The 15,467-nt window shown below is 41.6% G+C and overlaps 1 protein-coding gene across 10 annotated transcripts in view; it reads left to right on the top strand.

Annotated features, from left to right (window-relative positions):
* Positions 1 to 15,467, top strand: part of LOC149538810 (protein SEEDLING PLASTID DEVELOPMENT 1-like) — a 228,623-nt gene that overhangs the window by 33,113 nt on the left and 180,043 nt on the right. The gene's annotated exons all lie outside the window — the stretch shown is intronic.

The raw sequence follows: 15,467 nt of genomic DNA, 5'->3' as shown, positions 1-15,467 counted from the left end.
CCCCCGAATTTTTCTTCTTATTCTTGTCTACTTTTGTGGCAAATTGTAGGAGAGGTTTCTTAGGGTTGAATGGGCCTTTGGCATATTGTTTTAGGGCTTTGGAAGGGCACTCAAATGGATTAGGCATTGCATCTTCCATAGGGACATCTACATTAGGCTCATCAATGGCTGCCCTAGGTCTTTTTCTTGGTCTTTGTAATTGTGACACTTGAGTTTCTTGCATGGCAACTTCCATGCTATCACTACTTCCCTCACTCTCACTGCTGCTCATGTTTTTGCCTTTGGATTTTACAATGATTTATAGTATACTGCTGCAAGTTATAGAAAAAAAAAATATTTCAATGTTCCATTAACATGCCCTCTCTATGTCATTGAAAAAAATGAAAAATGACAACAAACAACAATGAAGTTTGAATCAAACAAAAAGAAAATAAAAAGCATACTTGGAATGAAGTAGAAATGAAGGCAAAACTTTCTCTTCCACCTCCAAAACACACTCCTCTTTTGTTGTTGTTGAATGTTCAATGTTTTCCTCTTCCTCTTCCCAACTTGCAAACAACTCCAAATGAGCAATGAACTCCAACTTTAACTATTTAAGAAGACACATTAGGGTTAACAACTTAACATCCATGTGGGCCCTAGGCGGAATAGAAAAGACTTAATTTTTTAAAAAAAAAACCATTTTTAAAAACTTTTTAACTCACCCATGGCCGGCTGGAAAATAGGGGACGGCGTGGGCAAAAGGGTACGGGTGAGGGACGGGAATGCTGTCCCCGGTACGAAAATCCGTACCCAAGTTTCCTATGAAATTTTTTTTGGTGTTTCGGGGACCGTCCCCTTTTACCTCAAAAAGGGACGTTGCAGGGTACGGCCAAAATCCGTACCCGTGTCCCCGTTTCGTACCCGGTACGAGTACTAGGGTACAGAGGTAGGGGACGCGTCCCCATGGAGCATAGGACATAACTAAGAACTCATAGTGTCAGTAGTGGGATCAAAAAGCTGTCTTATGCACGTCCTCCTCACGAACACGTATTTGATGGTATCCAGAATGAAGATCTATCTTTGAGAAATAGACTGCCCCGTGTAGTTCATCTAATAACTCATCAATGTGAGGAATAGGGTATCTATTCTTAATGGTCCTTCTTCACCAAAACTACCGAAGAAGCAAAAGGGCTGGAGTTGGGTTTGATATGTTCCATGTCTAAGAGTTCTTTGATCATCCTTTCTATCTCCTCTTTATAGCGCTTGGAGTGACGATAAAGAGTGGTAATGACAGGTTTGGCGCCCTCTTACTCAATGATATGCTCAAACCCTCTATCTGGGGGAATAACTAGGGGTATGTCTTCAAAAATCCTCTTGTGCTTATCAAACACCGGTTGAATGTCACAGTGAAACTGCTGTCCTGAACCTAATGTAGCCATAGAGGAGGCGAAACAATGTGCTACCCACTCAATGTCATCATGCCTCATGATAGCCTCCATCTTGTGTGCTGAAATCACTCTAGGTTCACCCTCCGACATGGCCTTGAGAATCACTTGTTAACCATCTTGTGCGAATTCCAGCTGCATCTTAACATGATCAATTGTATGCCTGTTAACAGTCTATAACCACTGTATCCCCAACATGGCATCTAATCCATCCAAATCAACAACATAAAAATCTGCCTCTAGAAGATAGTCATCAAAGTAAACCGAAAGCCCTGACACTTTCCTTGTGTACCTTAATCTGTCACCTCCTGCTACCCTAACTTCGAACTCGGGTATATCATCAACCTGTAACCTCTTTGATACCCAGCTTGTGCTTATGAAATTATGTGATGCACCTATATCTAAAGGCACACAATATGCTGCCTTCTAACTATGCCCTTCAAATGAAAGGGGTGACCTGTGGGATCACTAGAAAGGGAAGCTATGATAGGAGATTGTCCAGGAGTGGATTCCTTCTTCCTATCTTTACGAGGTTGCTCCTCACTTCCCTTCTCATCTCTACCATCAACATTGCTGCCACCCTGATGCTCATCCTCCTCTTCCGAGAGAACCTCGACATAATGTATTTTACCCTTGCCAAGGCATCTATGATTCGGTGTCCACGACTCCCTACAAGTGAAACATAGCTTCTTCCTCCTCAATTCATTCCATGTCTCAAAGTCCAACTTGGGGGGGAAAGTCTTATGCTGATTGTTATTCTTCTGGATTGACATAGACCCCTTATAAGGTTTCTTAGGAGGTTGTAGTATCGAAGAAGGTGAATCCAGATCATGTGTGATCTTAATAGCATCATTCAAGGTGTCTAGTTTAAGGACCTTGACCAAACCTCTAAATCTGTCCTTTAAGCTCTTTGTGAACAATATTACCTTAGTTGTTCTGTCATATCCAGAACCATAATCGAGATCCGCTGAAACTCATCAATGAAGTCATCTAAAGATCCACCCTATTGCAATTGTGCCAAATCCCTTTAGTAGACCTCAATGTCCTTGTCAAAATGAGTGATCAGCTTAGAGCTAAAAGTCTCGTAAGATGTAATGAGACTATGATCCTGGGTGACTAGCCCATGATGCCACCAATCATATGCTGCTCCCTCTAAATGCATTGTGGCAAATTTAATAGCTTCTGTTTCTAACGTGTGTTTGAGTGTCAGGAATGTGTCTAACTTGTGAATCCAAGCCCTAGCAAACGTCGTACTGTTACCATCAAAATTGAGGAGGGATAACTTGTTCATAGCATGCTTCAAGTCTCTATTCTCTGTCCTAGTCCTCCTGTCCTATTGTGTCCTCTTTGACTCCCTTTTTTGATTCATGTATTGAATAAAGGTCAAATTTTGCTTAACCGGATCGAGAAATAGATCCCATTCATTGTACATAGTCATAAAATTATTTGAAAGTAAGCCTATTGCCGTAGGTTGGGCTACCTCTTCCTCGACATTGTTCTCAGTAAAATTGGGCATCAATGGCCTGTTAGTGTTCCATGTGGAGGCCCTAGCAGCCGGGGTGATCCTGCTACACTACCACCTCCATTGTGATGACTCAGTGCTCTTTTGTGTATCGAGGCTAGTTGCTACACAGTACCTATAAGCTGCTGAAGTGCAGTGGCAATATTATTCTGTCCATCTCTAATAGTGTAAAAGCTTTCTCTCACTTCCCGCTCCTGATCATTTGCATTGTGAGCCATTTGAGTGACCTATACCTGTTCAGCCTGTTCAACCTGTATGCTTGTCTCAAAGGTTAGCTCCTCATCAACTATATACCTATCTTCAATATTAAGTTGGTCTGAAGATCTTGCCTGTTTAGGTCGGATGTGACTAAAATTATATGGCTCCCTATTCAGGCCTATTTGACATTTTTCCCGTTTTAACCAGCCTGCAATTGCAATAGTTTACCCACAAGTTGACAAGTCTTGTGGCTTTGATACCACTGTTATAATCCGGACCTGAGATGTAGCAACATACACTAACTCAAAATACTTATAATATGAGAAATGGTAATGATAATTCTAACCTAACATTTACTCTTTTACGTTATGGCAATGACAACATGTAGCAATGCGAATATTCATGAGAGATTGCGGGAAACGTCATACACTACAAACACATTCAACCATATATTTACATTTACGTTTGAACACTAGTTGTAAAATTTTACACAAACACAAAGTGCAGTAAAATAGCATGGAACTTGGCATTGCTGTGAGGGAGTTGACTGCTCACTTGACCCGACCTAAGTGGACTCCATATCTAGGGGCTCCTGTTTACTCACAACAGTCAAGCATTTGTAGTGTTCACTAGGCCTGCCCTTTCGGATTTGACTTCTACAGCCGAAGCGTGAGACTACCAATACGTCTGCGGTTGCTACTAGTGCAGGCTTTAAGGCTCCCGATTGGCATTAACTGCTTTCACACCCTCTGCCGCACTACTCACGGTTGGTCTGAACATACCTGTTAACCTCGGCCTATAGTGACCCAACTCCCCTTGGATTAATTTTTGCGTTTTGTTCTAATGTTATTACCCGCTGTAATTGATGCCACACACTATCACCATGGAGTTGGTCTATATTATGGCATTATCATCTGTTGTGATTGGTGCTGCACAATTCCACATGCACAAATGAAATGGAGACTGACCCTACGGCTATCCAGCTAGTACAAAGGAATGACAAGTGGCTCCACCATTAACCGATTCACTTCTGAAGTAGGCTCTACTGAAACAGTATGTTAATCTGCAAATTTGTACCTGAGCTTGGTAATCTTAGAAGAGATGCTAGGGCTACTCTATTCTCCAAAATCTTCTTAAGGGGTTTCATCCTTAAGATATCCTGTCACATTTAAGCAACCAAATTCATCCTTCAATCTGTTGATATATTTCATGGTGTCAATCCCAAGGAAGCTCATTGCTTTTATAACCTCGATATGAGGGGAAGTACAAACAACTAGGCAATGTGGGATAAAAGCCATTTTCATCTTTAGTCACTTAAGTTACTTTTGTTATAAAATGACTTTAAGTCATAAAGTAACTTTATAAATCCCCTTTATAAAATAAAGTGACTTAACTATAGAAAAGCTCCTCAACTTAAATATTTCCCCAAACGAAACCAAATAAATTCCTGGGACTGGTTGGCATCCTCTAGATTAATGCCGTTAGCCTATCCGGATGGAAAGATAGACCAATAAGGCACCAAACAAACCTAGTGCAGAGAAGGGGACATCACATTTTCATGGGAGCATCTTCCTCTGATACTCAAAAGTGATGGGTTCGTTATTTACCAATCCCCTTTCACCATTATTATTAACATCGTGTCCACCTAAGTTTCCCCCATTGTTGTTAGGATTAGCCATGACTTCTAGCGCCCAAGGAGTATAGACAATTGTGGTTGGCTTTTTGTCTACTAGGTATGAAAATACTATTAAGTCATAAGACTAGTTGAAATGTTTGACAATCCTTCGATATACTTGCTCAAAAGACTCAAGATGGTTATCAAAAAGTCTCTACAGTAGTAGACTTAACAGTACATTTTACAAGATCAGACTCAATTGTCTCAGTTTTGAATGGGGCACTGACTGCCAAGGGATCCACTTTGTTTTTTTCTTTCCTTGGTTGTATTTGTTGTAATTGCTTTCCCTTGAAAGTTGTTTGAGTGCTCAATGGTTTGGATTAACCTTTTGGTTTTTCTGGATTTGGTTACCTTATGCTTCTTGATAAATCTGCCTTTATTATCTCTAATCCTATTCATGCACCTACATGACTTACAACAAAGAAAACTTCGGGTATTTATCCAACAAGGTCGACTATCATGTGGAATTTCTCCTCAGCGCAATGCGCCTAGCTTAATTCACTATAGTTTTGTGCCTTTAATACCTTCCCTGACAGCAACACCAAAAATGTTGGGTAAAACTGATAGTTTAAATCTGAGCAAATTCTATCTTATATTTCACTTCAGTTTCCTCCTAACTGTGTCAATTCGGGATCCATAGACTTGTGAAGGATATTGTGGCTGTTTGTCTAAGGGACAAAGACAATGAATTAAGTGGGAATGAATGCATCTACAACTTGAAGTACACTCTCTAAGGCACTCGTTAATCTTATCTTCAAGGATTGACTGAACACACACACTCTAATGGAAGTGGAGCACACATTTTAACCTATGCTTCAGATTGAAGCACACTTTATAAATAACTATAATCTTGAGATTGAACACACTAAACTTGAAAAACAAATTATATTTTCATAAAAATCTAATTAATGAAAGATGCAATTAAGATGAAAGATTAAAGCCTTTGACTATATACTTATGATCACACCCGAAATAACAAAACATACTTCACACTCTATTTCCCAAAATAATTAGAATCCCACAAGACTAGTTTGGCGACATGAGTTTTGATAACCAGCTTAAATGAGCTTCTGTAACTTGGCGATAGGAGCTTTTGTAACCTGGCACCAGGAGTTTGCAGATTTCTGGCAATAGAACAGTAACTAATAGCTTGCCAGTTTTTTAATTTTCATGATGCAATTTTTTAATTGTCATTCAAAGTATTACAACATCATGAAGAATAACTGATTATACTCATGAAACATGTTTTCTGCCAAACATGATTAAGTTCACAATGTAAATGCAAATCAACTTCTACACGTGGCAAACTATATTTCACAATTGTGATATTGCTATCAGGATTTAATTGTGTAGTTTTTGAGTCAAACTCATTGACCCACATTTCATGAGTAGTGATTCAACATGAATCCATCTCTCATGAGAATAAATAGAACACTTAGCACTCATTGGATCTAGGTGATGCTCACAGAGGTGAAGCACTGGGACTTCCCGGGAGGTCACCCATCCCAGTACTACTCCAGCTGAACTGCGCTTAACTACAGAGTTCCCTCCATGGTTAAACCCACTCTGCTTGCAAACCCATTTGCAAAACCTTCACCAAGTGTTGTGCCTTATGAACCATTCATTAGAAAGCCCCTTAAGCTCATCAATTGATAAGTAGGAGATAATTTCCACAACAAGTCAAATTGTGATATTGCTATCAGGATTTAACCATGTAGTTTTTGAGTCAAACTCATTGACCCATGTTTCATGAGTAGTAATTAAACATGAATCCATCTCTCATGAGAATAAATAGAACACTTAGCACTCATTGGATCTAGGTGATTCTCACAGAGGTGAAGCACCGGGACTTCTTGGGAGGTCACCCATCACAAATTCACTCAAAACAGTATATAAAACAAATGAACCTGCAATTGGTGATCCAGGGAGTGGGCCCTTCTCCCTAATAGCTGACTGAGTTGAGTTTCACATGAGACACAACAACTTCAAACTTCAGCAGAGTATAAATTTGATATTGATATTATGTTTCTGATTATCATGTCTCTAATGAGCATACATATTTATATCTGTCTTTCAAACTATATGCATAACAACTTACAAACCGTATGATAATTTGTTTTGAGATACATGGCTAGAATTTCTTTGGTAATGCTAAAAATAGTGAAGTGGCCGCAGGCCAGTATTTTCAGATTAAAACAAAAACAAAACTACAACTATATATGAGCCTACTATTTAACAATCCAACTATATACTAAAGAGGGAATAACAACAATTCAAAATCTTCACCCATGTTGGAGAAGAAACTTCCACAATCTCCTTCTCAATCATGAAGTGCCCTGTTTCACATGTATACCCGAATTAATGCCAACTTGAAAGGTTAAATGCTAGAAATATTGTATTTATTTCATTCGTGCTAATTATCAATTCTTCTACAATAATAATTGAAACTTGGATGACAATATGGGCAAATGCAAGTCAAAATGGCTATAAAACTAGGTAAATATATAAGGAAATATAGGGTGTGCTTTTATCCCATCACTTGCCATATTGCTATGCCTAATGCAAGACTAGCACCTGCAAGATGACTTTTGATCGCATCAAGAATGCACTTCTAGGTTGTTGTGGAGGGGAATATTTTCCACACCCCACTGCTATTATTATTCCACATGTAGCTCCAATTCTCTTTGGGTAGGTCTTGTCTACACACCAAGTCCAACAAGTGGTTCTGTTCGGCAATTATCTTCTTGGGATTTTTTTGTAATGTCCCCATTTTAGCGTGACCATGATAGTGGATGGATTTAGCCTATTACTTATCTTATAAGGCATGTTTTTAACCCATCACTTGCCATATTGCTATGCCTAATGCAAGACTAGCACCTGCAAGATGACTTTTGATCGCATCAAGAATGCACTTCTAGGTTGTTGTGAAGGGTAATTTTTTTCACTCCCCACTTCTTTTAATATTCCACATGTAGCTTCCATTCTCTTTTGGAAGGTCTTTTCTATACACCAAGTCCAACAAGTGGTTCTGTTCATCGATTATCTTCTTGGGCTTTTTTGTAATGTCTCCTTTTTAGCGCGACCATGGTCATGGATGGATTTAGCCTATTGCTGGGTCCTAGGTTAATTCTGGTGATTAGAGGACCCTATTCAGGGTTATGGCTTCATTTGGTGGGACTTTCTTTAAATAGTAATTCAATGGATGGTTTTGATGAGCTCAAATGATTTAGAGGAGTTGAATGATGCTCTCAATTTTTTTTTTTAGCTTCTGGTTTGGGCTCCAAGATTCTTGGAGCTAACGTCTATTTTTAGTAAGTCACCTCATTAGGTTCATTCATCGTCTTTCTTCATCAAGATCACTCATGTGTTGTTAGATTTCAATTTTGATGCTTCTTCAATTGTTCTCGCAAGATGAGTGAATTATGATTATTATTTGATTAAATATGCTGAGGTTGCTATTTTTGCGAGTATTGTATATTGGCCACCTTAGTGTCATAGCTCGTTGGAACTAGGTGTTTACCATACAGGTAAAGTAAATGAATGCATACAGACAATGAAACAGAATAGCAGGATTATATTCGCATATGCCAACATTACATTATGCCTCATAAGATAAGATAGAAGATGAATGATTAATGATAGAAGATGATTTACAATGATCCCAGACGAGATATAAATACTATCCGCCGAACCTTCCCGAAGGAGTCCGTCGGCCACAAACATTATTTCCGCTACAAACTATTTACCCGTCGGCTACATAATACAGAAACACCGACAACAATTATCCCGTCAGCTACAGAATACAAAAACACTGACGACAATCATCTCGTTGGCTACAAAAACACCGACGACAATCACTCTGTTGGCTATGGAAACACCGACGACAATTCAGTCGGCTGACACCATCCCCCCCAAAAAGAAAAGTCGTCTCCTGATGACTAACAAAATATCTAAGACAAATTAACAAACAAAATACATTAACAGAGTGACTACAACAAGAAAAATCTGCTTCTGTCACATCACTTCCACATTCATCCCGTTACATTTGCAGCCTCTGTTAACACAATAGTGTCTCCTCAAGTTGACCTTGATAGCCACCCGTGCTACTTTCTCTGCTTCCAACACTGCGTCCACTGAGCTAAGTGTCGCTGTACTGCCTTCTGGATGACCCACTCCTCCCGAGCTCTCTATGCATCCACCAAGATAGCCTCTTGGCCAACACCTACTCCCGTGCCTCTGGTTCACAGACACTCCATGCCTACAGCAACTTCAAGTTGTCTCAACTGGTCACACTTCACGATTGATATCCGCAACGACTGGGGGTTCAAGGGGCAACGCCCTCGGCGGGGTCGAGGGGCAGTGCCCTCGCGGGGTCCTGGGGCACTCCCTGTTGCAATACAGGGCGGGTTCGAGGGGCAGCGCCCCTCGCAGCCAAGACCAAATTAACACTCCGAAACTCACACAAAACTGCATGGAACACACTATTTCTGTCATTTTCTGCCGATTCTACACTCTTTTTGGCAACCACTGATGCTTCCCCTTCCCTTTGGCATCATCTGCTACTCATTCTGAACTATTTCAATCTGTTGTCGCTTTTTTTTTTTTTTGCAAGAAAACCCCTCACACCCATCTTCTACACAAACTCGAATAATCTCTCCTCCGCAAATGAGAAACAGAACTCCAACAATCTTTCGCTGAAACCTGAGCTTCAGATCTCCCGACATACAAACAAACCCTTGTTGAACTAGAACAAAAACTTTTATCCAACAATCCGCAAATGTTCCCCCATGTGAAGTTTTCTTGCAGCGAAGATGGCATGGAATAATAACAACGACGGTATATTGTTTTTCACCCATGACAATTAGATTGAAATCCATGGCCTCCAGATAACACCGCGGGAACAGGTCTTGCACCAAATGCAATGAAGAGAAACCTGCAGAAAATGTAGAGTTCGCGGCTTGACAACCCCGCGAAACACCTCCCACAGACAGGTGCCCACGGAGCACCTCCCGCGGATTTTTTTTTTCGTTCATTTTTTTTTTGACAAAAATAAAATAAAATAAAAAAACAGCACCTCAATTTCGCCTCCAGGCGTTGCCATTCTGCAACGACGATGACAAGGGAATCATCTGATCATTCTGTGATGGTGACGGCGACGACATCTTCTTGGTATGGTAGGATCCTTTGACTACGTGAGGTACCTCTTGCCCATCCAACGTCCCCAACTTTACCACTCGATTGTTGCCGACCTCCCGGATCTGATATGGTCCAACCCATCTTGCCTTAAACCTTTTCTGTTTGTTTTCATTCCGATCGTCGTACTTGAGTACCAATTGCCTCGGCTGAAACCTGTTGAGTTTGTCATGCCACGCCTTATGCCTGTTTTGTGTCACCTCCGTTGCCCACTGTGCCTGCAGTCGTCGCGCATCTAGATTATTTCTTTGTTGTTGGCACCCTTCAACAAATTTTATGGTGCGATATATTCTTTTTTTCTTGTGCGGTCCGTTCACCGTGTACCGAACGTGGAATTTTTCTTTTTTTTGGGTTTGTATTGTATGTTCTTCCCCTCAACTTTAGGTGTAACCGCCTTTCCTTCTTCCGTTGCTTTGTATTCCTTCAGACACTCATTTTCCTCTTTTTTGTCACCTTCGTCGACCCTTAGCATATTACAACTCGGAAACAATTCGTAGTCTTCTATCTGCCAGTGGTAAAGGCCATTCACCGAGTCTAGGTCGTCATCATTTGATCCTCCTTCTAGTGTCAATACTCCTTCGTCGTTCAGTTCCATTCTCTTTCCTTTATCGTCATTTCTTTCGTCGTCACTGTCGCCTTCACCTTCTGAGTCTGACGATGCTGCCTCCTCACCTACCATTTGTGTGTGCAGGTCAATTATGAATCTTTTGCCTCCGCGCTCCATTGATAGGGTATTTCGTTTCCAATCATGTTTTACTTTTGCTTGCACCAACCAAGTCCGTCCGAGAATAGCATCATATCCTTTTCTTTCAATGGAATGACTACAAAATCCAATAAAAATGGTTGCGTACCAATGGTTACCGGTTGTGCCCTCAAGGTTCCTAACGGTTTGATCTCGTGCTGGTCCGCCGTGAGCAACTGGAATGTGGGTGGCCACAGCGTTGGCTTTCCTAACTTCTTCCAAGTATCCTCCGGCAACACATTCATGCCAGACCCTCCGTCGACAATTGTGTCTGTCAGAACGTTTCCCAAAATCCCCATCTCGACGACCGCTGGATGCCGTCCGGATGTGAGTGCCAGCAGCATCGGGTCTGTTGTCATCACTTCCCTACTGTCCCTTCCTGTGTCCTCCGTTGCTTTCAAAAACGGTGTATGATTCAGAATGGCCGTCTATAATTGGGGCATTGTGAGAAGGACGTCACTTATCTTGACCGGTATCTTCGTTTGTAAGATTTACCGTACAATGTTTTGTTTTGCGAAGTTCCTTGCCAAGGTGTCGGTGATGTCCTTCAACTGAGATGTCCCTGCCGACGATGCCTTTCTAATTTTCGCCTGCATTTCCCCCAATTTTCTTTCTTCCTCCGTTGGCAGTTTTGCTTGTCTCCGCGTAATTGCCAGAACCTCCTCTTCATCCGTGCTGACAGTGATCAAATTTACTCTAGACTTTGGGTACTTGGCATCTTCATGGTTGCCGGGTCCGCACCATCTGCATAATAATTTTAGTGTGTTTGCTGCTGTACAATCCTGCGCAAAATGACCCGACAAATTACATGCTTGGCATTGAACAATCGGCCATCCGTTTGCATCGTACTGGGTTCGATCTCGGCTCCCATTATTATTGTTATTGTTTGCATTGTTGTTATTTTGCCCTCTGTTATTATTCCTGTACCCTCCGGATGTGGCACTTGCACTATTCGTATTTCCGCTACTGCCCGACGGGGAAGCCTCCTGTGTAAGAAGCACCTGCAGAGATCCTTTTGTCTTCATGTTAAAGGGGCACTCCTTTGTCGAATGACCCATGATTTGACAAATGTCGCAAAATTGATTCTTTGGACAGGATCCTTTAGTATGACTGTCGGTCTTGCACTCCGTGCACCACAGCTCACTGCTTTTTAGCTCTTTCTGCATGTTTTTAAACTCCATCATGTAGATCATGTCCTTCTGTAAGGCGCAGACCTTCTTGCTATTGCCTTCATCATCGTTGCTATCTTCTCTAGCAGAATCATATGAGCTAGTGTTCTTCTTCTTTGTTTTCTGCTCACTTTCGAGGTCCAATGCTTTGTTATAAGCTTTCGCGTATGACGACGGTGGCACAATTTTCATTTTCTTCCGCAACTTCGAGCGTAGGCCTTCCACGAACCATCTTTTTTGAAGTTCGTCTGCTCGCTTACTTTCCATTTTATTTATCAAATCTTTTAATTTCCTGGCGTAAACGCGGATGGTTTCGTTCTTCCCCTCCTTAGTATTGAAGATCTCTGCTACAATTTCATTATCATCCCGCAACAGTTTAAACTCCGTCGGAAACTCCTTTTTAATGTTATCCCAACTGTTTAGCTTTTGTGGATCTGTATCAGTGAACCAATCAATTGCTTCGCCTCGTAGGGTGGCTGAAAATTGCCTCATCCAGTCGTTTTCATCAGTTATCCCATTTGCCTTCCAGATCGTTTCACATGTTTTGCAAAGTCGAATGGGATTGGCCGTACCATCACCATTGAACTTCGGTAGTTTCACTTTTGGTCCCGCCATCACGATTGGTTTCTGTAAACAGGTGTTGCTTAGTCCTGCAACACTGGTGCTCTTCACTCCCACACTGGCGGTTTGCACTCCCACACCGATGGACTGGTCTCCCACACCGGCGGACTGGTCTCCCACATTGGCGGACTGCACTCCCACACTGGCGGTCTGCACTCCCACACAGGTGGACTGGTGTCCCACACCGGTGGACTGCACTCCCACATCGGTGGACTGCTCTCCCACACCGGCGGACTGCACTCCCACACCGCTGGACTGCACTCCCACATTGGCGGATTGTTTTCCCACATCGTCAGACTCAACAGCTGCGAACCTTGGTGAAGAAGGGTGTTCTGAAGTTGTTCCCTGCGGAAGTATATCCCGGACGAAGAGTTCACTCCATGCTCTTGCTCTGTCAGCACTCTGAGCCGTGCGAGTCGATGCTCTTTTGTCTGGATTCTCTTCCCTCGGCGAACACAAATTCAAAAACTCCTCCCGTGCTTCTTCCACCAATTCCACCCGTTGTCGAGTCTCCTCCAACAATGTCTTCGCACTCCTGTTTCCATCGGCAATCTTCTGGAATCTCCTTCGCCGGTCTGCTTGCTGTGCCAGAATTAAATGTTCTTGTGCAGTACGGATTCCATCTTTTCCCTTCGCCTTATTTTGATCCTTGTTAAGCTGATTTGGCATTAATCTTCACTCCTCCCACCTTCCAGATTCATAAGGCAACGGTGCCAAATGTTTACCGTATAGGTAAAATAAATGAACGCATATAGACAATAGAACATGAACAACAGAATTATACTCGCATATGCCAGACATACATTATGCTTCATAAGATGAATAATAGAAGATAGATGATTTACGATGATCCCATACGGGATATAAATACTATCCACCGAACCTTCCCAAAGGAGTCCGTGGGCCACAAATATTATGTCCGCTACACACTATTTACCCGTCGGCTACAGAATACAAAAACACCGACGAAAATTACCCTGTCGGCTACAAAAACACCGACGACAATCACTCCGTCGGCTGACACAATTTCTACCAATGACTTCGCCCTGTACTGCGATAGGGAGCGCACTTGGAGCGCTGCCCCTCGACCCCGCCGGGGGTGTTGCCTCCTGGACCCCAGTCGTTGCGGATATTAGTCGTGGGAGTCTGACCAGTTGAGAAGAGTTGAAGTTGCTGCAGGCATGGACTTTCTGTGTACTAGAGGCACTGGGAGTAGGTGTTGGCTAGGAGGTTGTCTTGGTGGATGCATAGAGAGCTCGGGAGGAGCTAATCATCCAGTTGGAAGCAGTGCAGCGACACTTGGCTCAGGGTACCGAGGAATTGAAAACAGCACAGGTGGCTATCAAGGTCAGCTTGAGGAGACAGTATGGTGTTAGCAGAGGCTACAGATGTAATGAGATGAATGTGGAAGTGATGTGACAGAAGCAGATTTCTCTTGTTGTAGTCACTTCGTTAATGTATGTTGGTTGTTAATTTACCTCAGATATTTTGTAATTGTCGTCTAGAGACGACTTTTTCTTTTGGGGGGGATGATGTCGCCGGTAGAAATTGTGTCAGCCGACGGAGTGATTGTCGTCGGTGTTTCTGTAGCCGACGAGGTAATTGTTGTCGATGTTTCTGTATTTTGTAGCCGACGGGTAAATAGTTTGTAGTGGACATAATATTTGTGGTCGACGAACTCCTTCGGGAAGGTTCGGCGGATAGTATTTATATCCCGTCTAGGATCATTGTAAATCATCTATCTTCTATCATTCATCTTATGAAGCATAATGTATGTCTGGCATATGCGAGTATAATTTTGCTGTTCATGTTCCGTTGTCTGTATGCGTTCATTTATTTTACTTGTATGGTAAACACTAGGTTGAAAAGTTTTAAATCTAGGGCACAAGAAACAATGACCTTGTGTGTCAGAATATCATAATATTGTTGAAAATGTGATTTTTGGAGCCAAAGGGAGTTAATAAATTGTATTATTCCAATTTGTGCCTAAGTATAAAGCAAAGGGCTTTTATGTGAAAGGTGTATCTAAGAAGCTTTACGGCATTTGGTGTGATGATGAAGTTTTGACTTTTAAATGTTATAAAAAACACTCCATGAGAAGGATTGATCATTTATGATGCTTACGTTTATTGAAATTGGAGAGCTGAAGGGTTTCTACGTGGGGTTTGGAGAAATTGATGATTTCTCAAATCTAGTTTGCGCGTTCGGTTGGCCCACATTGCTAATGAATTGTGTGTCTGTCTGATCTGTGTTTCCATCTGAGATTGAAGGTATTTTTCTATGAGCCAATTAACTATTGCTGCTGCAATTTGGCGTAAGTAAGAAAGGCAATTTTGGCGTCTAGATTCTTTGCAAGTCTCATCAACATTGCCATTGGGAAGATCTTATTGAGGCTGCAATTAGTATTTGGTGTTGATTGGTGGCATCATTAAGTCCTGTGTTCACTGAAATATGTGCTGCGATCTCACTGCTGTAGCACCGTTTTATGCCTATACATGTTACATTAATCTCATATGCTGGCGTGGCCTTTTAAAAGGTGTAACTAGTGTTTTGTGAGTAGCGTTTGCAGTTAAGGATTATTCCAGTGGAAGATAATTTCCAGCAGTCGAATTGGTCTGCAAATATGAGGTTCTTGAATAAAATAAAATAATTGCATATTTGTATGTGCATTGTGAGCACTAGAAATTTGGTCAGTAACAAATGAAGTTGGAGTTTGAATTGTAATCATTTACTTTGTATTTCAAAACATTGTTATTTATATATTCTGAAAATTGCAAAATCAAATATCTCAAAACACAGAAAAATATAAAACTTTCAAAGAAAAAGAAGTATCCTTCAGCATAGTCAGGAGTGAGCCAGCAGGGCTCATTATATTTTTTGGCAGTGCTGCTCCTTTACAAAGTAATAATGGATTGCTGCC

Source organism: Cupressus sempervirens, chromosome 9 (assembly GCF_028749045.1).
Source record: "Cupressus sempervirens isolate cs-2001-9-10 chromosome 9, ASM2874904v1, whole genome shotgun sequence".
In the NCBI taxonomy this organism is placed as follows: domain Eukaryota; kingdom Viridiplantae; phylum Streptophyta; class Pinopsida; order Cupressales; family Cupressaceae; genus Cupressus; species Cupressus sempervirens.
This window is presented reverse-complemented; position numbering and strand designations above follow the sequence as displayed.